General features: G+C 37.4%; 1 long non-coding RNA gene across 4 annotated transcripts in view; it reads right to left on the reverse strand.

Annotated features, from left to right (window-relative positions):
- LOC140916868 (uncharacterized) overlaps positions 1-24,761 on the reverse strand; it is a 312,730-nt gene that overhangs the window by 17,133 nt on the left and 270,836 nt on the right. For all 4 annotated transcript variants that reach the window (XR_012160675.1, XR_012160673.2, XR_012160674.1 and 1 more), the window contains one exon: positions 4,064-4,166. This is a non-coding gene — a long non-coding RNA (uncharacterized LOC140916868). The remainder of the gene's footprint in view (positions 1-4,063; positions 4,167-24,761) is intronic.

A 24,761-nucleotide genomic window follows, 5' to 3' on the forward strand; every position in this document is an offset into this window, starting at 1 on the left:
AGACTAGGCTTTGTGGAAATGAGATGGCAGTCTTCAAAGTTCCCAAGCCAAAGAGAGTCAGCTCGACAAGGAAAAAAGTATCAGAACAGGGGCTGAGGGTCCACACATTTTTAAAAAAAAAAACAGTAGTAAAGTTAGTGAAAATGGTCAAATAGATTAGAATACATTTTTCACTTAAGAAAACATCAAGCTGTCGTTTGATAGGAAAGTTGTCCTTTGATAGCAAAGTTAAGCTGAGATCATCATGAACAAACAGATACAAGATATTTTGAACTCTATAACAGTGCTACCGCATCTTAAGAACATGACATCTCTGGCAGTTGCTCTGATTGATGGCTGGTTTTGAGAGGGAATCATGAAGCAGAATGTTGACAGCATCAGATAAAAAGAAAAATCTTGGTTTTGGCTTCCTGACCCAATTTTTCCTTCCTTTTACAATTCTTCACTATATCTGCTTATGACAATATCATGCTCATAAGACTAGCAAACTTGAGGCCACTTGTTGCTTTCTTTAAGGTAGTTTCAGTACTCATACTACGACAATATCAGGTTAGTTCAGTGCTCACACAAATGACACAGCCTTAAGGGACATCCAAGGTTGCACTACAGTAATAATAAACAATAATTCCTAGCTCTTTTGCATTGCTGCTTCCTTAGTTTGGCATGGAAAATATGTCTAAGCACTGGGGTCTGAGAGTCAAACTTGCCTATTTAATGCATTCTCAAGAGCAGTCTGGACTGTTTCTCCACAGGGCAACATGCTTCTGAAAGATGAGCCGGACGATGCTGTCATATATAATGCAACTGAAGAGAATGTAATTACTTAACATTGCTTAAAAGGCTGCACATCAGAAAGCACAGGAAATATATGCAGAATATGAATATGCACAAACTGCATTACGGAGCAATCTAAAAGATATGCTCATGTTACTGGAAAATTTTGTTACAGAGAAAGATGGAAGCTAGCATAATAAAACTAAGACACCCATCCTCAGCAATCATATCCTGACAATTCAGGAACTGGCATTCCTGTTCATCCAGCAAGAACAGATCAAAGGCCTACTCTTCCTCTTGTTGAAACCAATAACAAATAACAAAACTTCCAATGTAGCAGTAGCAGGATTGGGTCACTGATGGAAATAACCATTTTTTATCCAGTCTTATTTATCCCCCTTAGGTCTGTGTTCCAGTGTGATCTCTAAAAGAACATAAGAGCTGCCATACTTGGTCAGAATATCTTGCCCAATATCGTGTCTCCTACAGTGGCCCATACCAGAGCTTCAGGGGTAACATACAGAATAGGGCAATTATGGAGTGATCCACCCCTGACTTCCACTGCTGGCTTCTAGTAGTCAAAGTTTTAGGGTCACCCCAAGCACGGGGTTGCATCCCTGACCATCTTGGATAATAGCCATTGATAGATCTATCCTCCATTAACTTATCCAGTTCTTTTTTGAACCAGATATACTTTGGCCATCACAACATCCCATGGCAATGAGTTCCACAGGTAATTGTGCATTGTGTGAAAAAATACTTCCTCTTGTTGCATATTAGCTTCATGGGATGTCCCCTGAGTTTTGTACTGTATGAAAGAGTAAACAAGATGATTCTTGTTTCCACATCATTCATAATTTTATAGAACTCTATCATATCCCACCTTAGTCATCTCCTTTCTAAGCTAAATAGCCCTAATCTTTTTAGTCTCTCCTCACGTATATCCATATATCCAACTCACAGTTCTACTAGTTTTCATATCTTGGATTCTGTATTCATTGATATATGGTGGTGGGGCACTGAGATTTTCAAACCTTTGCAGAATTAATGGAAGATAGATCCCTAAATCTCCCAGACTGCCTCAACTTTAGGTTTTAGCCAATTATTGACAAACAAAACTCTCTCATTCTGTTGCTATGGAAAGCACTTCAGATAAGGATAAAATTTTTCAGCTCCTATATACTTACACTTGATTTATCAGTCAAACTAAAAAGAGTATGTCAGAATTTGAGTGGTCATAGTATTTCAGTTGGCTCAAACATTAAAAGTTTTGCTTTATGTTCATTATTCTTTTTTCTGCCAAATGCTACTGACTCTATTCCTTATTTATTGCCAGTAGTTTCTGAATTTAGTGACCTCTTGGTCTACCTCATTAATTAGAGAAAAGCAACATTTTGCCATTGTCTAGGAATTGAATTGGAGGGGTCTTTTCCAAAATGAACATTTGAAATGACTCAGTATTTAACAGCAAGGAATACATATAAAAGATCTTCTCAGGCTACTTACATCTCACTATCACACTCAGATACTTCGTTTTCTAGTCACCCAAAACAATTATGGAATTCTCTAAACTACCCAAGCATAGTCACATCCTTGCTGATCAAAAAGCAATGCATTCATGTTGCTTGTTTTCAAGAATCTAGTCTCACTGTGCTTGTGATTGTTAGTAGACTAAAATAGGTCGGGGAAGTCATTGCCAGTGCCCTTTCTGGAACTTCTAAGAGCAAAGCAACAATTGCAATGATAATATAGTCATTCTTGTTTAAATTTCTAATCATAGCTGCCCCTTCTGGTCATTATTATATTTTAATTAGAGGGACTATATGGTAAAGAAATATATTTTAATAAATATTTATACTCACAACTCCCTCTCTACGAAATTTATTGTTAAGTTTTAAGTGGGGCTATTCTAGATGTCTGGAGTAAGAAACCACTCAAGATGAATCCAAGTGGCAGAATATGGCCCTTAATATCTAGATGATAGGAGTGACTACATCATCACTTGATGATTACCTGTTCTGTTCATTCCCTGTAGGGCACCTGGCATTGGCCACTGTTGGAAGACAGGATACTGGGCTAGATGGACCTTTGGTCTGACCCAGTATGGCCATTCTTATGTTCTTACAATAGCAGGAGATTAAGACATTCTTACTTCTTCAATTTGAGCAGTCCCTGCCAATCACAAATCAGCAAAAGTTATTTTGTAGATGGCTATCACCACCTCCTGCTGAGGACATTACCTTTTGCTCTGGCACAAAGGAAGGATGTTGGGACAAGACTATGGTTCTGTTTCCCTCAGTTCCCCCGCCATCCTCATACTAGTTTATTATAGCTAAGGACACTGAGTTCAATGATCAAAGTGAACCATTCTATACATGTTCTCAAGAGTGACCATCTATTGTATGTGTGTGTGTGTGTGTGTGTGTGTGTGTGTGGAAGAGGAACAAACTTCCCACCTGTAAATGTAAACAAACTTGTTTGTCTTAGTGAGTGGCTGAACAAGAATTAGGACTGAGTGGACTTGTAGGCTCTAAAGTTGTATATTGTTGTTGTTTTTCTGAGTGCAGTTACATTAAAAAAAAACACCTACATTTGTAAATTACACTTTCAGGATAAAGAGATTGCACTTGTATAAGATGAATTGAAAAATACTATTACCTTTATCATTTTTACAGTGCAAATATTTGTAATAAAAATAATAATATAAAGTGACCACTGTACACTTTGTATTCTGTGTTGTAATAGCAACCAATATATTTGAAAATGTAGAAATATTTAATAAATTTCAGTTGATATTCTATTGTTTAACAGTGCAATTAATCACAATTAATTTTTTTGAGTTAATGGCATGAGTTAACCGTGATTAATCGACAGCCCTAGTTGTAATGCGAGTAATGTTCCTTCCATTGCCCCAGGAAGGAGTACAGGGAAGTAGCAGCAGCACAAGAATGAGTATTCTCTTGTATTCTCTCTCATAGTGGTGATTCTCCTGGGGCAGTCAGTGAATCAAAGAGCATGGATGTGAGGGGAATATGTTGGGGTGGAGATCCCCCCCACCATCACCTGCTGGATAGCAAGTGAGTGAGTAAGGATAGAAAAACTAGAAATTTGAGAAAGGACCTCTTATAGATGACAGATGTTGACAGATCTGAGGAGTAGGTCCTGGTGAGAATACAATAAGAGAATAACTGTGATTTCTAAGAGAAATTTCCATTGAAAACTTTAAACTCTAGTGATGAGTTGATATTTAGGACAAATGGTTCTAGTCCCTCCTCTGGCATTGACTCACCATGTGTCCTTGGGCAAGTCACTTTCCCTCTCAGTGCCTCCCTTTTCCAATGTGTGGTTTGGGGACAATCATGCTTGCTGCCATTGGCCAAACACTTTGAAATCTACAAATGGAAAGCACTGTATTAGTACAAGCCTTTTCAAAAGTATCTTCCATAACAAAAAGGAGGCTATAAACTTTTTTACCACTTTAAAAAAATCAGCACAGACATTTACAGGATTAACCACTGTCATTTTAAAAAGTTTTAAAACTCCATTAGCAGAGTTTATAAGGTTCACATATTGTAGCAAATCTCTCTAAAATGTACCTTTCAACTTTCATAAGTCTTCTCAAAGACAGTATTTCCCATGGAGGTCATCAGAATAACACACATTTTGAATTCTTGACTTAGCTATTTTAGATAGAGATCTAAATAAAAAATTTTAAGAAAGGACTATTCTTAGCGTGAAAGCCTCTCAGTTTTAAACTCGTTTGAATCTCCTTTTTTTCTTAACTTCAAACTTTAAGAAAATGAAATTGTCCCCTGTCTAGAGAGTAATTACAGGTACAAAGCAGTTTTTGTGCACCCCTTGCTCTCCAGGACCTTGAGGTATAAGAGTCACAAACACTTTTGTGTACTAGAAACACAGTTACAGCCTTAACTATGAATCCACTAGCATGGATTTATGATATAGTGGTATGGAAGAAAAACATCAGTTTGATTAAAATTACCCACTTTTATTGAATTCTCTTATAATGAACTTTCTCCAGCAGAACAAAAATCACATTATGGCAATCTAAACTCTTCCTATAGTGAGGAATCACTAGCAACATAATGGATTAATGTCTTCAAACTTAATGTTCATCATCTGTTCTGCTCTAAGTTATGAATGCAAAAATAACATTCCCCAAATTATACCAGTAAAAGTAGGATGTGAACAGTTTGAATACATGTATTCCTCTTGCTGCAATGCAGCATTGCTGTCCTCATGCTTCACATATAGTAAAATATATAATTCTAATATAATTAATTTTTTTCTTATGGATTCACTATAAGATTCCCCTTTTCTGTACACAATATAGATAGGATCACAGATTCATAGATGAAAAGTTTCAGAGGAACAGCCGTGTTAGTCTGTATTCGCAAAAAGAAAAGGAGTACTTGTGGCACCTTAGAGACTAACCAATTTATTTGAGATGAAAAGGTATCTTAGAAGGCACTACAGAGATACAGTGTTACGTAAATATATTGGCAAAATTTAGAAGCAACTTTTCTAACATGTGGAAAACAGAGATCATTTTTATAAAGGAAAAAAAATATATGCAGAGAAATTCTATTTCTTTTCCTGACTACAAGAAACTGTATAGATCCATTTCAGCCCTTGCTATTTGACTTTTTCCTGACTCTGTTTCTTGACTTTTGTGAATTACAGTACTTTGAGGATTTTAGAAATATAGTAGCTTGAGGTTTCTACAACCTGGAGAGCAATAAGTGACGTGACATTTAAAATATGATTTATTATATTCCTGAATTACACATACATTCATCTTAAAACTGACACAAACCTACAGGTTTTAATAGAATTTGTGTCAGCTGGTATAACAGTTTAGTCAAGAACATTAGTCTATATTCTAATACCTCTGCGTTTTGGTGAATTTCATTTGACACTGTCTAGTACTACAAACTTTGTAGAGGTTTATCTGAATGGGAATATATTTAGTAGCTAGGGCCACAAAAGCAGCCTTCTCTAAAAAATCCTCAGTTGTACAAAGCCCTCTGGTATCTGAAAAAAAGGGGAGTCTACCTTAGGTGAAATAAGAATCCAGATTTTTTTTTTTTTTAAAAAGTAGCAACATGAGGTGTTTAGTCATCAGGGCCACATTTCCCTCCCCCCCGCTTCTGATCTTGGATATAAGATTGTGACCCTCACAGAGCACACAATGCTACAGTCATCGGTCACTCCACATATGGATTGTGGTTAGCTGTGCACGTAACTACACCTGAAGACCATTCTCAAATATCAATGAATGTAGAAGGTGGTTGCTCAATTGCATCTCACAGGGATTGTGCTACCACTATGTTCTATGCTGGTTTCCAGTTTGTTTCTTGTTACAATACCAGGTTTGGCTTTCTACAGATCCATTCCTAAGTGATTTTGAATGTGACCCTGTAATGTAACCATGTAATGTGGTGTCAGCAGCAACAACGGCCAGGTTCATTATCTAGGGGTTCATCCTAACATTACAAAACAGAACTGACTCAAGTCCCCATCCAATAATTTGGAAAACTAAACACCATCCCTGGGTGCCTCAACAAGGCAAAACTTCCCCACTCACAAGCAGAGAGTCTGTACATAACAAAATAAATGTTTTAATAAAAGGGAGAGGGAACTCAGCTTTAGTTTGGGAAAAAAAAACATTGCAACAATGATTCAAAAGCACAAACCATAACGAACCATAACCACAGTATGTTAGGCAGTGGTCTTTGCCTCAGTTTCTCACCTTGTGGTGTGAAAGTCCGACCCACGAATGCCCTTTTAAAAAGGCACTTGCCTCTCCCTCTGCTGTACATTCACAGCTATCAGAGGCTGGCAAAGTCCCAAAATTCAGGAGTGAGTTCATGTGGGTTTGCATCCCAGCCCTTGGTGGGGGAGGGAGGCTGAGCAATTCCTCTGCTGTTGCCACTGCCCACTGTCTCTGCTACTTCTTGCCTCTCACTGTCACCTTTGCAGTGTTCGCGCTAACAATCTATGCTGCTATTTGACTACATCTCTCTGAGTAATACCATGCAAGATGAATTGAGAAGAGACACTCAAGCTAATAGTTCCCAGGTTTAACTAGAAGGAGACTGAGGCAAAGGATTTTCAATGAATGGCCCTTTACTCTGAAAGTCTCTTTCCCAGTTGGTCTGACACAGTTCACTGATCTTCAGGACACACTCTCTCTATATCTTTGAGGAGGAATGGTTTAAAATAGTACAATTGTGCCTAAAATTTTGTGCTCATAAGAGTTACTTGTGGGTGCAAAGCTAAGAATTTGAGCTTTTATTTGTCTGATTTGTGCTCACATTCAGATGCTTAGAGATACAACTGCTCAGATCTATGGCTATAGCTGAATTGTATGTACAATTTATACCAGCAATTCAACTGCAAGTGCAGATTTTGCAGTGCAAGTTGACCCTACAGTGAATGAGGTCTCCGACTGAAGAGTCACCTAGTATGTCATTTTATACTTCCACGTAATTGGGCAACCATCTGCAGTTGAGTCCACACGGAGAGAGAGGGAAAATATGCCTGGAGCTTTATTTTGATTGGAACTTGAATTTTTCCCTCCCAAGAAAATGAATGCATTGGAAAAATCTGAATCGTCAAATGAAACCTTTACATAACAGACGAGGAAAACAGATGCTTCACAGGCAAGAGGTACAAAGATGTCCTCACACACTTTATTTTGAAATGTAAAAGTATGTTAACTACAAAGTTGCATAACCTCCCATTTCTGAACACTATCACTGGGAAATTAAATCTTATTTTAAAATCTGTACTTTCTCTTTCTAATAAATCTCATTTAGTTAAAATTGTGACAGAATTAGAACTCTGTTGCCGAGAGTTAACTTGGGAAGCAAAGGTTATTTGCTGAAGCAGCAAAAAAGTAAACAGAATGTAACAATGCTATGCTGAAGCAGTATATTATATAATCCCATATTGGTATGGTGGGAATAGCTGTGTGCACCCTCTGATTTATGAAGTGCTATATGTAGAAACAATAACGAATAAAACTAAGAATTATTATGAATGATAGTTTCTATTTTATTAGCTTTTCATAATTATAACTTTATTAAATTAATTGGATCCTTGTTGCTTACACTTAAAACAGATCAATATATGTCTAATTTTATAAGTTTTAGTAACTTAAATAAACATTAAAATAGAATGATAAGGACAGAAAAAATAAAAAGCAAGATGTTATAAGATTTCAAACCTTCCTCCTCCCCCAATTTTTGTTTTTAAAATGGAATGATCATATACTATAGTAAAGTTTTATACAATTAGTGAAAATATTTGCTTTAACAATAAAATTTGACTCTTACCTAATCCCATTCTGAAAAGATAACTATAATGTTAATAATTAGGTTCAAATGTCATTGTAGAACTGGATCATATTAGAGTCATTCAAACTTCTGAGACGTCCAATGAAGTGAACTATAAAGTCAACTGCCTACCTAGATAAATATATGTTTAAAATATCAACTGACTCAAAATTTGTCTTTCTAGTAATTTTTTTCGATGGTCAATGTTACATTGATCTATTCAAACACAGGCACATCCAAATACTAATACCAAAGTATCATCCCTAAATTAATTGCATTCACAATCCATTAAAAAAGTTTTAATATTTGTAGTAACAGCTGATAACCACAGGTGTTAAATAACCTTACTTTGTAATTACAACTCACATACTTTGCATAATCAACTGTTTTTCAAGAGTATCATCATTTATCAACCTTAAACTGAGGTTACATTGTGAAAAGTGTGCCTAAAAAATGGCCCCTTCATGCTCAGCAGAACTGTTCCCTTTGTATATTTAGTCATATTTGTAGATTTCAGGAACAAAAATAAGTTTGTTTTGTTTTAAAACTACCCTTCATTCCTGTCATCTATCAGGGCCAATGCCATTAACAGAATGAGCTGGATTCTATTCCTTCTCATGCATCGTTAAAACAATTTCAGAGTGAATCAATTATACCTAAGCAACACACTGACGGCTGCAGAAGTGTAAATTAGGGCAGAATTTGGCCTACAGAATCTTTATTAATGATGATTATAATCAGAAGGAAAGAACTCAGCTTGACTTTCTGATCCCAGCTTGAGTTATCAGGGTTGATATTTAGAAAATAGTGTTTAATTCTAAAATGATTTTTATATGCAATTTTGAGAGACTATGAGCATGGAATGGCATGGTGCTTTCTCACAGTGTCACTTTTCAGAGCTCTACTACACTGTTATTTTGATAATCTGATATATGCAATCTGCAAGAAACACAGATTGTGCATCTTTACAAAAATGTGAAGCTTCGCATCTTCACAACTTTTCTTCCATCTTCCTAAATTTGATTGCAATCATGCTCTGACATATGAAAAAAATAATTCAATGGGACTGCCCACATTTGTGAAGTTACTCACGTGTGTGTTTGCAGGATCAGTGCCTTAGAACATTAGCTCAGAGATAAAGATAAAGTTTTCCTCTGTTTTGAAAAGCACCATGCAAAATATAACTAATAATATTATTAATAATACTTCTCTATATTAAACTGAGCAACTGTCAAGCCTAAATTACTAGCATTTTCTTACAATCAGGAACACAGTATCAAGGACATCATTCATTTCTTCAGAGAAAACTAAATATCCCACACATAGAGGATAGAAAATTATTTTATTTTAGTTACTTATCACTGAGACTGTGTTTCTGAGATACCTGTGTCTCTACCTAGTCACACTTCATGACTGGAGCAATCATCTCAAGAAGTAGGTAGAAATGTCAAGTTTTATGACAGCACACTTCCCTGACTGGAAGAGAAGGAGAATATAGGATCCTGCTCCAATGAGGTCCTAATATTAACGATCAAGGTATGCCCTAAAATTCCCTCTCACTTAAAAGTGATGTAGTCATGGCTTGGTAATCACTGACAGAATGGCTACTTTGTTGCTGTCATTACTGGAGGGGAACAAGAGAAAAATCAGAGGGACAGTGTTTGTCTGACAGAGGATCGGAGGATTCAGGTCCGATATTTATAGGTCCCAGGCTTCTACTGCTTTTCCTGTATTACCATAGACTGGAGGGGACTATGGAGGGGGAATATACCAGCTCTGTAGTTTTAACAGATGGCAGAAGTCTTGTGAAATAATGGGATAAACCAATACAAACACTAATTATGGTTCAATCTACACACACACACACACACACACACACGATCTACCTTTTAAACCAAAGAATTTTGTTTGAAAGATCAGCTTACCTCTTTGCTAAGGAGCATATTTCCAGGATTCAACCTCACTTAGATGAAGTCATTTGTAATATTCATCCCAGATGGTCCTTTGTTTAATTTTGTGTCATTTCAAACCAAGTAAATTATGTGATTATGAACTCCGTGTACCCCCCTCCCAACATCCCATGAGCCTAGTTCTGTCCACAGTTATGTGGGTACACACATTTTGACCATATCGGGTGTTGAACTGCTGTCAATTGAAGTCAGAACAGGGTCCCAGACATATTATTTGCACCACCTATGTGGTCATGAGAACCAAAGAATACACTCCTTTATTTGTGTAACTATGGAATAAACTTAAATTTACAGCTTTAACAACATATTTTATATTGTCACAATTATTATGGTATCTGAACACTGCACAACCATTAATGTATTTGTCCTTACAAAATACCCCAGGAGGTAGGCATGTTATTATCCCCATTTTCAGAAGAGAAACTGAGGCACAGAGACACTAAGTGACTTGCCCACGGTCATGCAGAAATGTTGTGACAAAGTAACGAATTGAACCTCAATCCTCTTTAACCACTGGGACATCCTATCTCATCTGTATGCTTCCTACCAAGCCATCTCTGCCCCAGCATTATTTTTGACTTTGAAAATTTATACATTTTGAAACGAACATTGTAAAAAGAAAGAACAACCCTACCAAGTTCTTTCCCCCAGAAATTACAACAGCACAACATTGGGATATACATTTTTTTCCCTTGAAAGTATTTGAAGATGTTTGTCATCTTTCAACAAGCTCTATTAAGTTAATATATATTTTACTTTCCAACTATTTGTTGAGAATCTGATTATTAAAAATTGGGTTGAACAGACAGAAGGATCATAAAACAGTACTTAACAGTTTTTAACACTCTCTACATGTTTCAAAAATTATTTTTTTTAGCTATGTCATAGAAAAGCTTTTAGGTATGGGGGGTGGTGAGATGTCTATGCAATAGGACACAATGCAGTCATCCCCAAACCTCACAGTGCTGCTCACAACCATATAGTTATATGTCCTTTACATGTTAAAAGTCATTGGTGCCTTTTGAATGCACCTTATCATGAGCTTATGTTTATCAGATTTCATCTTGTATCAAATGTACACAAGCGGTACACAAGACACTTGAAAACTCTAACTCCAATTTCCCTGCTTTTAGAATATACTGTGTTTTATTTTATTTGTTCCTTTCTTCGGGCATCAAATGGCCTGATATCTCCCATTGAAAGACTACAGCAATGTCAGATTTCAAGAGGTAAATCAAAACACAAAATGTGACTAATCAGCAATATGGGTTGTTTGAAAACATCACAAGTAACCGGTTGGCTAAGCTTCAAAACAATTAACCTATTTCAATATTTTAATTAACTCATCTCGGGGTACATCTGTTTTGATAAAGTTATGTATCAAATGTGGCTATAAAATAGCAACATTTGCAGTTGCCTGAACAATAGACTGTTATTCAAAACTGCCAGAGATATTTTATTGTTTTTCATTATAGTTATAAGGAAATATTTTTTAAAAAGAAGGTGGGTGATGAAGGAAAATTATCTGTATCTGACATTCTCTTAACACAGGAATACTTTTCTAAATACACATTTGCTCATGATTTAGTAGTGAATATCTTAAGGAAAAGGGAATGGTCTGGGGTTGGAGCTACAGTAATGAACATGGGGCAAAGTTTATTAAAAATATATATTTAAAAGTATGATCATTGTCTCAGGCCAAAGCCTAGCCCCAATCTGCAGTCTAAAAGAATCAGGCATCGTGTACTGTGGATATCTATGGTGGGGGAGGGAGGAAGAAGTCATGCTGGGAGGAGGATGCCTTTCTGCGGACCATGGAGTGACACTGCCCCACCATGGGCTACTATTACAGCCATAAGACTATCCCTGGAGCTCCTGCGCACCCCGCCTTGGAGAGGTAATGTCTTATGGATCTTTGTGGGCTTAGAACTGCCAGCCTCACTACTGTGCCTTGCTTGTCATGCCTCTAAATCTCTCTTGCCTGACAGTGCACCATAGAGCTAGAGTGTTTTGCAGATTGTCCCTACGGGAACCTCCCCCCTGCCAATCCTGCTTATTCTCATCAACTGGAATTCAAACTGATTCAGTTACTTATGGAGACCTCAGCAACTATGGATGTGTCAGTGGGACAGAAAATAAGGCAGCTCTATATACAAGAAAGGAACAGCATGAGGCCCCCAGTTGAGTAAAGAACAGATGCCTAATTTTAAGCATATAAATAATACCATTGCTGAGCTGTGGCCTGAGTGATACACAGCACATAAAGAAATAGGTCCCTTCTCTTCCTGAAAATCAGCATTGTGAGAGGAAAAGAGTAAGAGCTTTTTTTATTAATGTGATGTTTTTAGATAGATGTATAGGAACCACATATTAAAGGACTGGTAGTTCAAATCTTTACTGATATGGGCAGACCCATTGACTTCAATGGGACTTCTTGGAGGAATAAGGACTACATGATCTGGCTCATTGGTACTAACCATGGCTCCAGTCCTGTAAAGAGTTACACACGTTAAAAATTCATGCACTGTGATGGGTCCCACTGAAGTTACTGAGACTCCTCATGGTGCATGAAGTTTTTGTGGTATCGAGACTGATGTGTGTCCATTATCAAACTGGCTGTCTTCTTCATCAGACTTCCCAAGTTTTGCATCAAGAATGTCTTATCTACAAAATAATTCCAAGAGTTCCTTATGTTGTTTATATGAAATGTATTGAAAATAAAATATTACTTTCTTCAACATTGTCAACCTTAAGTTAAAAAAAAATTGCCCTCAAACTACTGCCTGCAGTGAAAACAATTCACACCTCATCACCACTAAAAAAATCAAACATCTGCATTCATGTTAATCCAGCACCTTCCTTCAGCTATCAACAAATAGTTCTTCTCTTTTTCTTGGACCAAGTAATGGGCAAATAGTAATGCAACAGCTGGCCAAAATGTAATTTAAAGAAAATATTCTAAGGTTTACAAGGGATTAGAAAACTACTGTGGTAGGCAGTGGAGAAGGGAATGATAATGTCATGCACATAGCAAGTTATTTGATTTTCAGTGGGAATGAACTTGGCCGTAATATCAGCAGAAGGAGATGGAAGTGGTAAGGTGCTGGCAGGAGTACAGCAACCCCTGTGGGGTGTCTGTCTACAACGATATAGCTATAACCACAGAGACTGAAGCAGGGACTGAATGGCTATTAGTTGCACTGAAGAAACTAATCAATGGGAATTATAAAGTTTAAAATCTTCAACATGAAGCTGTCAGGTTGCTTAAAGGCAAAATAGGAGGAATAAAAACTGTGATGCAGGCAAATATTTTCCAGACTTTATGCAACAGACTAGTTAAATGCATGGGGGAAATTGTAGTATGTCCGTTTTCAGAAAATGAAAGTAGTAAAAAACTTGAACAAACCATAACAGTGAGAACAGGAAAAGTTAAAGTTGGGTATGAAAAAACTCCAGAGTATTGTGTTTAACACAAAAAAAGTGCCTTATAGTATAACCATCTACGTACAACACAGAAACTCTGCACTATAATAGTGCTCCTATGATAGAGTCCATGGGGCAAAGACATTCCCTTACTAGCACCATATGAAAACGCTAGAAGACTTCATGGGCCACATCTTTGGGCACTAATAAGTTAAAGTGGCATGAGAGATGGCCTGATTTTTCAGCCAGGGTTTAACTAGGCCTACCTTTTGCACCTCAGTTTTGCAAGTACAAATAATTATGAACTGTAGTTATCTGACCATGAATTGCAAGTTCAGTCAGGAACTGTGATGTCTAAATGGCCTAAATTGCACATACAACAATTTGTGCATAAATATTGCAGATGCTTGAAAAGAGATGCCAAGTTTAGAAAATATGGGCCAAATTTTTCAATAATACTGTATTAGAGTGTGCTGGTTTCATGAGTACACAGGCAATGTTGATGGAGGCGATTAAGATGCACAGGCATGTTCTACAAATGAATTACACGAGCAAATACCAAATCAACTGATCTATGATGAGCTAGCAGATGAAAATGTGACAAGTAAAAAGGTAACATTTTAAAATTGAGAAGAGCTTAGGAAAATGAATTAGCAACTAATACTATGGTTTAATTTTAGTTTTCAATTTATAACAGTGACCTGGTTCTAGGACCTTTTCTCAATGTACTACTCTGCCTTGGGCCATCATCTCCAACCTTTTGATAATTCAAGTCTAGGTCTTTTTTCATTTGATGGTGTCTTGAGTCTGTGGCCTAGATCCACAAAGGACTTAAGTGTTGAGACACAGAGTGTCACAATGCTTAACTTTTAAACACGTAGAAAAATTACAAGAACACCACTGTGATCCACAAAACCTGAGTTAGATGGCTAGGCTCCCTATACAATGAATAGGGAGTGAGATGCCTAAGAATATGATCCGCAAACCCAGCACACTCGGCAGCACTCTGCCTAAGATAGCCAAAGGGAGATGCCAATAAGCGGGCTGCGTCCTAAACCCTGCCTTCTCTTGGAAATAGGTACCTAAATCTAGGCTGCAGGGAAGCACATTGCTCTGCTTGCAAACCATAAACTGGGGAAGATGGACATTCCTTTGTCTAACTTGAGCTTGGGGCCCAATGCAGCAGGTGTATTGTGCTCACAGGCCATTTAATCCCCCACTACAGCTGGGAGTGGGGCAGCATTGAGGAGGGAGATATTCCTCCAATTCCTTTTTAACCTCTAGTCCAGTGGTTATGGCTCACTCTCTGGAAATAGGAAAACACTAATTCAAGTCCCTCCTCTGCCTGGTGACAAGGACTTGAAAGGGGATCTACCACCTCTCCAGTGCATACCACTGGGCTATGGATATTCTGATGTGGGGCTCTCTTAAATCTCTCCATTGAAGTTGTTCCACTTTAATTAAATAAGTGAATAATTTAACACCAATGGGGCCAGAGAAAGAGCAAGAATCACTCTATTGCCCAGTGGATCGTGCTGGGGATTAGGTGGAAGATAGGCATCAGGATGCCTAGAGGGAGGCAGCAGTGCACAGACTAAGAGGCAGAAACATAGGCACCTAGGGACATTATACTGCAAAAACGTAGGCGTCAAGTGAGTTTAGGTGCCTGCAGGGTTAGGTGGAAGCTAAGCAGGGATGTGGTGGTTTGAAGTCACACCTGAAAACAGGACTTAGGCACTTAAGCCTGAGGGCTAGGCACCCAAGTGCATTTGTACAACTGGACTTTAGACACTTCAGAAATATTACTCTGATATTTTTGTGACTCCAATGAGCTCTTATGGGCTCACCCTTTAAGACTGCAAAGGACCTTCCACTAGTACAGAATGCTTGCTTAGGGATGTGAACCATGAATAGTATGTTTTGCCTGTTCTCTGTGAATACACTGACTTCTAATTCCTTTGGGATGCAACTCAAGGTATTGATGTTATATAATTATATTGTTTGCATCTTTCTTACCTGCTGGGTGTTTCTGCTTCTAGGTCTTCACTTCCAAACTAGAGACAAAATGTTCAAGCAGTAACAACCACTGGAATTTGCTTTGTTTGTCCAGTAGAATTCAAGTATTTTTTGTTGACTTCCAAGGCTTTGAGCAAGGTTCATCTTTTTACTCAAGCTTTTGCTTGTGAAATGGAGGAAGTTGGATTTTTTTTCCCCTGAGGGGGGAAATGAAAGATGGACTTTTGTTCCTTCATACTGGCACTTAATTTATAAATCTCAAAATGAATTAATCCCTAGGAAATTATCTGTGTCTTAGTTATTTTTTAAATACACATGAATTATTAGGCATCATAGAGGTCATGGTGTCAGGTGTACTATATAGATCATTTTATAATACACTAATTCCAGTTGCATTATAACTCTGGCCCAAGAACAACATTAACAGAGGTATGGTTAAGAGTTTAAAAAGTACTGACTGGAATTTAAGGCAATCAATGCTTGGGATCAGGGGATAATAAGAACTAAGGAGATCAAATATTTGTAATATTTGTGGCAGGGAGTTTAATGTAGCAAAAAGCACAGAGTCCCAGGGAGAAAGGAAAGCAGAGGTTTATGAAAAAGGCTTATTTCCCCAGCTGAAGTTGCCATGATCTTCTGTGCTTCAGAGCATAGTGAGAGAAAGGATATGAGCAGTGAGAATTTTTATAAAATCAAAGTTCAAGAGATTTATGGTACTTATAGGTTTCAGTCACTTTATCTCTAGTAAGTGCAAGCAAATAAATAAAGCACAGGCCATTGTGCAAAATGGAAGCCCTTCTGGCAAACAGGAATGGCCAGAGCAGCCCATTTGTCTTGATTATTGGGTGCAAATTTCCACTCCCTTCCAAGATATTCTTTTGTGAATACCAAGGCCTGCTAATGCTAAGGTTACAGTTATGTTTTGTTATTTGCATTGCAGTGGTGCTTAACGGCCAGGGCTCCATTCTGGGAAACTTTAGAAACAACAATGGTCCCTGCTCTAAAGAACTTACAATCTAAGTACTGTATAAGACTATAAACAACAGGTTGACACCATAAATAGACAAGGAAGCACATGGAAACAGAGACAATATTCAGGTCTTTGACAGTTTAAACACATGAAGTTTTACCTGGAACTGGAGGTCAAGGACTTAATGTTAAAGAAGTCTCCTGGATTCACTTAAAATCGAGTTTAACTCTGAAAAGTTAGTATAAAATGGCGTCCTGGGATCTCACAATTGCCTTGCCATGATTCCTGTATCAAATGTGTTTAGAATGTTTTTGTGGCTACCTGACCTGCAAACTGAATCTGGAAGGTGAAAGTGAAGCTGGGTTTTTCACTTGTCCAATAAGGAGGCCTATTTATTGAGTCAAGCCCAAAGTATTTCATCCTTGAAGGAAGGCTATCCTTTCAGGCTCTTGGCATAAAGACTGTGTAGATGGAATGTGCTCTCCCTCACTGAAGCAGCAAAGGCATATGCTTGTCAACACTGGGTCTTTTTGCACAGGTGCACTTCCACCATTAATATTGAAACCAGGGAGGCCAAGAAGTGAAAATCACCTTTTATGCTAGCGCAGAGCATCTCACTAGGGTTTGCCTAATTCTACCTCCCTTGTACCTAGGAGGCCTCTTGCATGCTTGGTTTCAGTACAGTTATCCAAATAGAAAATCTGCCTAGAAAGGCCAGATATCCCATTTAAATTTTCTATTAGTTTACAAAACAATACATTTGGGATTCTTTTCCTCTTTCATAAATATTACACAAAGATAGCTATGGAAAAGCCACAACTGTCCCTATAATTTAAATGGCATCTTCTGTCCTGAAATTGGATGTGCTGAAATAAACCTTCAAGTTCCCCTCTTTCCATTGCCCTCCTCTACAAAATCACTGCCAGCACTGTAGATTCTGTAGTCCAATCTCTGAAAACCTTCCAGTCTCATATGTAAGGAAAAAGCAGTTTGTTTATTAAAATCCAGTTCCCATGTTGGAAAATGAAGTGTGCGCATTCCGCTACAAACAGGGATTAACAAACGTCAGCTAGACCGTAACTCATATTCATATTACTGGCATAGGTAAAGTCAGTCCAGTTTTCACCTTGGAACTGTTTATGTGTGTTAGTGTGTAACAGTGTATATACAGGCTGAAAAATCTAGCACTTTAGTACCCACGTTTATACTAGTATGTTTTATTTTCCTGTGATTTACTAGAAAGCCTAGATACCTCATTATGGTGGTTTCCATTCTCAAAGACCACTTTGACTCAGGTTTTAAGTAAATCCCTCAGTTTAAAAGCATTGTGAGCTCACACACAGTGTGCCTACTCCCTAGGCATATTTTCCCATGGTTTCATTGCTCTAAGTATTATGAGCAATATCTTCATGTTCTTCTGTTACAGCTCTCAAAAATATAACAAAAAAGATTTTGAAAGTTTCTTTGAACTTCATAAGTCAATGATTTTTTATATTAGAGCAATAAAGACCTCTGGGAAAGAACTTATTATGAGTACTGTGTCAGCAATTTTAGCTTATTACAGATGGCTTACTCCCCTTTCCACATAACTATTTAATTAATATAAACTAAAGAGTGTATAATTTCCTGGCTGATAGCAGCCCTGAGCTTTTACTTGGAGTTTTTTAAACTGAGATTACAGCCCAATTTAGAAAAGGACTTCAACAAGGAAAATAATTCTTAAATGCTGCTGAGCAATGTTTGCAGTTCATCATTTTATTAGGAACTCAGCACCAGACCACATCTTCCAGAAACCATTTCTGGGAATTTAAACTGCTTTTAGTGTTATGTTAGACCCCAAAACACAATTGTAAGATATTGGTCAGTACGACACTGGGAATGAAATAATATTTTTCTTTATTAAAAAAATTAAAAAAAAGTTGTAAATTACAGTTATACCCAAACAGTTATTCTGTAGCGATGATATGCCACTATGGAAAGAATATGGCTCCCCATTTGTTTCTTATTAATGGTGAGTATCCCCAGAATATCTACATACCCATAAGTATAGTTCAAATTATTTGCATTGGATTTCTGGGAGTGGCATGTGGCAAAATCCCTCGTTTAATACCGGATATCAATTCTAAATCCAGAGAAAAATCTCCAGATTCAACCTCTCTCTACCTGAAACATATTTAGAGACTATATAAAAAGAAGGGTTTTTTTTCTCTTTGTCTTATAATATGTTTCAGGTGCAAAGCTATTCTCAACACTGCTTGTTAGAATAGTGAGAGGATGGCAATTACCACTATTATTTGTACTGTAGTAGTACCTAGAGGTGCCAATTAAGGATCAAGGCCCCAGTGTGCAAGGTACTATATAAACAAGTATTAATGAAAAGACAGTCCCTTACCCAGAGAACTCATATTTCTAGGATTATGACAAGCCACAACAAGTAGATGACACAGACAAAAGCAAGGATGAAATAACAGTGAAATAAATGTTAAACATAAAAATCTTCACTCTCATCTTGATATCATAATACAGCCCTGCCACTCACCGACCTGGCAAAAGATTGTGCATCCTGTGACCCCATGCAACCTTCTCTGGACATAACCCATTTACTGGGACTTGCAAGTTGCTTGGAAACTTCAGAATCAGGCAAATTGGTTGAAAGTACAGCAAAGAACAGAATTATCAGACACACAGATGAACACGATTTGTTGGGGAAGAGTCAGGATAGTTTTTGTAAAGGGAAATCCTACCTCACCAATAGACTAGAAATCTTTGAGGGGATAAACAAGCGTGATCCAGTGGATATAATGTGTAGATTTTCAGAAAGTCTTTGACAAGGTCCCCCACCAAAGGCTCTTAAGCAAATTAAACTGTCATGGGGTAAAGGGAAGGTCTTCTCATGGATCAGTAACTGGTTAAAAGATAGGAAACAAAGGGTAGAAATAAATGGTCAGTTTTCAGAATGGAAAGGATAAATAGTGGTGGCCCCCATGAGTCTGTATTGGGACTAGCCCTATTCAACATATTCATAAATGATCTGGAAAAAGGGGTAAACAGTGAGGTGGCAAAATTTGCAGATGATACAAAACTACTCAAGATAGTTGAGTCCAAAGCAGACTGTGAAGAGTTACACTGGGATCTCACAAAACTGGCTGCCTGGGCAACTAAATGCAGATTAAATTCAGTGTTGATAAATGCAAAGTAGTGCACATTGGAAAACATAATCCCAATTACACATATAAAATGATGGGGTCTAAATTAGCTGTTGCCACTCAAAAAACATCTTGGAGTCATTGTGAATAGTTCTCTGAAAACATCCATTCAATGTGTAGCAGCAATCCAAAAAGCTAACAGAACATTGGGAACCATTAGGAAAGGGATAGAATCATAGAATATCAGGACTGGAAGATCATCTAGTCAGGGACTAGGTCATCTAGTCTAACCCCCTGCTCAAAGTAGGACCAATCCCCAATTTTTACCCCAGATCCCTAAATGGCCCCCTCAAGGATTGAACTCACAACCCTGGGTTTAGCAGGCCAATGCTCAAACCACTGAGCTATCCCTCCCCCCAAAGATAGTAAGACAGAAAATATCATATTGTCTCAGTATAAATCCATGGTACATCCACATCTTGAATACTGTGTGCAGATGTGGTTGCCCCATCTCAAAAGAGATATATTGGAATTTTAATAAGATTGGGACTTTTCAGCTTGGAGAAGAGATGACTAATGGGGAAATGATAGAAATCTATAAAATCATGACTGGTGTGGAGAAAGTAAATAAGGAAGTTTTATTTACTCCTTCTCATAACACATGAGCTAGGGGTCACCAAATGAAATTAATAGGCAGCAGGTTTAAAACAATCAAAGGAAGTATTTCTTCACACAGCACAGTTTACTTGTGGAACTTTTGCTAGAGGATGTCAGGAAGGCCATGAGTATAACAGTGTTCAAAAAAGAACTAGAGAAATTCATGGAAGATAGGTCCATCAATGGCTATTAGCCAGGGCAGGGATGGTGTCACTAGTTTCTGTTTGCCAGAATCTGGGAATGGATGACAGGGGTTGGATTACTTGATGATTACCTGTTCTGCTCATTTACCCTGGGACACCTGGCATTGGCCACTGTCAGAAGACAAGATACTGGGCTAGATGGACTTTTGGTCTGACTCCGTATGGCCGTTCTTAAGTTACTTGCTCTTTTAAATGGATTGAGAACTGAGATACTGAGAGATTAAAACCCAGATTTTTAAACATATTTAGGTGCTGCTCTGCTCAGTTTTGCAGCACCTAACTAATTTAGAATATAATCTTGCAATCCCAACCAGATTTACGAAGTAAAACATTGGTGAACTCAGGTAGAGGATAGGTATTGACTTAATCAGTTTTGACATGCAAATTTGACCTGGGAACTGTCATTTTCTCCTCAATGCTAATTATATAACATGAGAGAGTGAAAATGTGTGTTATCATTTTCCCTTTTCAGAAGCTTTCTAAAGCAAATATGCAAAATAAGTGTTACACGAGAAAGCTGTCACAACACAGCAAATACTTTTTATTTAAAAAAGTAGCCTACTGCCTCTAAATCACATAGCAACTTACTCCGGGGGCATTCTGTGTCACTGCGCATGTGCAGAATTCACACCCCCACAGATTCCTTTGCTTCCTTGCAGAAAAATGACTTCTGACTGGGAAGGGAAGGGAAGCTGCAAGAGTACTTATATGCCCATCTTTCTGGAAATGGTCAGTAGCCAATATAAATTGTGAGTTTGATTCCCTCACTTGCTCTTCAGTTGCCTGTGTTGTAACACTGAGCATATAAATTCATATATTTGTTAACTAATAAGTAGAAATTAAGCGTCAAACCTAGCTACATTACTATTACACAAGAGGGTCTGGGGATTTTCTCCAATGCTCCCCACTCTTATTTTCCACCCATTGCATTGTAATTTAAATAGATTACGAAAATAATTGAAACCAGAGTGATTGTATTGCGTTATTCTGACAAAATATGCAGAATTTTGCAGAATTTAAAAATATTGTGTGCAGAATTTTAAATTTTTGGCAGGAGTAAGAGTAATATTACTAGGAGTAAGAGTAATATTGTTGCATCTGGAAGTACTGCCAGCTAACAAATGTTGATTACCCTAGTGGCTACAACTGTTTTTTGCTGAAGTCTGTTAAAAATCACAAAGACACACACACACACAAATAAAAATGTGATAATACATTACAATCAAAAGTATTTGGAGATCACCTAAACATAATTCAAATAAAAAATAAAGAAAAACTTTTCAAGGCCCAACAGATGTTTATGAAGTTTGTATCATCTATTTTAATAATTGCTAAGTGAAATTACATGTCTGCTTTCTTGTTAAATGAAAACTACTGCTTAACATAAGACTGTTACCATTAAATTTTAACTTTGAAAGGTGCAATTTAGCCAGTCAGATATATTCTTGCTTTGCACCCATAAGAAAAAAATAACCTCTCCTTACAGGCTAGATATAATAACCCTTAGTACAATAAAATTTGACTCCTTACTAAATTACAGTATCTTCTAGGATTGCAAGAAGAAATTTTCAATACTGCTCAAACTAGAGAAAAATCACTTTTCTTCATGTTTTGACCCACACAAAGAAATTCTGTTCTCATTTTATTGACTGACTTCTACTTCAGTTTCAATAGAACTAGAGACCAAAATTCTCTAGTTATCTCAAAGGATAGTTACAGCATAAGGCAGTATTAATGTACACTTCCCCACATAGTCTTGGCAGTATGCTTCAACGCAGATCTCAAGGGATGATTTCCAGGTAATATACTGTCCATGCCTTTGTCTGTAGCCTCAAATTCTTGGTCTTTTGCTTCTACTTTAAAGAGCAAATTAAAGTCAACAGGAAGTAGCAAATTTAAAATTCATGAAAGGACTACATATATAACCCCCACACCCTATAATCAGTAACCTATGGAACTCACTTCCTTTATATATCACTGAGGCCAAGATTTTAGTAGAATTTAAGGAATACTAGACTTCTATAGAGATAGAGAATATCCTGAGTTATACTTGATAGGATAAAAATAGTAAGTGATGTCTCAAAACATAAGATAGCCACTAACTGGCCAGGTTAGGAATAAGCTTTGCACAAAGGCAAGTTATCCCCAACAGACTATTACTGGGCTTCTACTTTCCTCTGAATTTTGTTATGAAAATCTATTTCTATGCCTAAGTCACAAATATTTTGAGTTTTGCTATTATTCATTGCAAAAGCACCAGGTTCACTGCAAAAGTGACATTTTCCCTTACATTCAGATTTGCAAATATTAATTAAATTGATTTTTAAAATGTAAATACTTGCAAACTGTTACTTTCACACAGTCTTCAGAGTTTGTGATGCAAACAACTTTGCAAAGCAGCTCTGATTCACTCTGCATATAGGAGAGAATGTAAAATAGAACTAATTCTGAGGCAGAGTTTTCCTTTTCATGGAAATAAATGAGTAATGTACACCTTTTAAAAAAACTATTCAACAATAAATACTAACATTGCTAGTATAATGTCATTTAAAAGTTCTGCAGTGTATTTGCAGATCCAAGGTTCCATTTTGTTTCAGAAAAAAACAGAGTTGCGCTGCCTCATGGAGAACTTGGGGACGTACAATTCCTCAGGGAGGTACAGTTGTTTCTTGACTGGCCAGGTACGTAGGCAGACATTGCTCTTTAGGATACTGAAATCTGCTTCAGGCCAGCCAGCTGCTTTTAATGCCAGTTCAGGGAGGACAGCAACCAGAAGGACTCCAGTTGGTACAGACTTCTTTGTGGGTTATCCAAGGGGAAAGGAGGCTCCTTGTACACCCTCTCTTTACTGCCATGAACCCATGCAAAGACCTGTCAAATGCCCTAAAGGATATAATTACATCATTTAAAAGAAATGTATGCTATTAACATAACTTGCTTGACTGATTCACTCTTATCACACATTTATAGCAACATTACATTATTGAATACACTGTGAGAAGAACACTTGACTTGTTCCCCAATATAAAACATGATCTTAATCATTTCAGCAATATATGTGCTGCCTGTAAAGTCATGGACATTCTTCCCCAAATCTCCTACAATCATAGGTCCTGGAACTAGGGATAGTGGGGATGCTCTCAGCACCCGTACTATAAAAATTGTTCCAGCACCCCTGCCTACAATTGTGTGTGTGTATATACACACAAGTTCTATAAGAAGCTGAGGTTTAGAGAACATTACTGTTGTATGTTTCAGCGCTCAAAGGTCAGGAAAGGGCAAAGCTGAGGATGACCTTAATCTTCCAAAGCATTCCCCGGATACACTGACTTGTTTTGTCACCTTCACTCATTCAGAATGCCTCCTCTTCTGGGTTCAGTTGACTTGGTCAACTTGGTAGAGGACACCAAGACCTCAGGTTCTGAATCTCAGAACAAAAAGTGTCTGCACCTCTGTTCCTCCTCTGATTCTCTCCTCCATCAAATGATCTACCCAGCTGTCACTTCAAAGATGTCATGAGCCCCTTACGCCTGAACACTTTCTCCTAACACCATCAGCATCTTTAGAACTCCACAGGTGCTGTTCAATCAGGGGGTCAAGAGGAAAGGAATTATCCACATAGCTCCATTTTTTAATCCCCTCTTCTCTCAACTTCACTTTTCTTTTCATTTTTAATGCTTGGTTGCTTCTTTTTTCCTGTGCTGACCATGAGAGAGAAGAGAAAGTGTGGCTCCACCAAAATGCATTCAACTCTAGATGAGAGCACAGACAGGCACCTCTTTAGGGTAAGACACTTCACTTAAAATTTATTGTTCAGAATAAAGATCTCTTACTAAATATTTCATAAGCGTATTTATGCCTTAATGTTATAAGATTTAAAAAAAGCAGAGGATGAACTCTACTACCTGGATTTCACAGTGTATCTAAGGGTGCAATATTGTTTTTGAAACCACTTACCAAGTTAACCCCATTATTTGTCATTACACAACTATACCCTCTGTAGGTCGTTACTGGCAAAACACTGAGTAGAGCATAAAAGAATAGGATGGGATTGTCATAGGGAAAGTTAGGTTTTTGTTTTTTCCTTAATAGGCAAATCTACTTCCAATTTTGTAAAATTAAAAAAGTGTAATCTCAACAGCATAATAAAATGTTTTGTTTTTGATAGATTGGTTAAGTAGTATTGAAACTGTTATGACTAAGAATAGCTATTTAAAAAAAAAACATATCCGTATTTTGAAATA

The sequence above is a fragment of the Lepidochelys kempii genome, chromosome 9 (assembly GCF_965140285.1).
Source record: "Lepidochelys kempii isolate rLepKem1 chromosome 9, rLepKem1.hap1, whole genome shotgun sequence".
Classification (NCBI taxonomy): Eukaryota; Metazoa; Chordata; order Testudines; family Cheloniidae; genus Lepidochelys; species Lepidochelys kempii.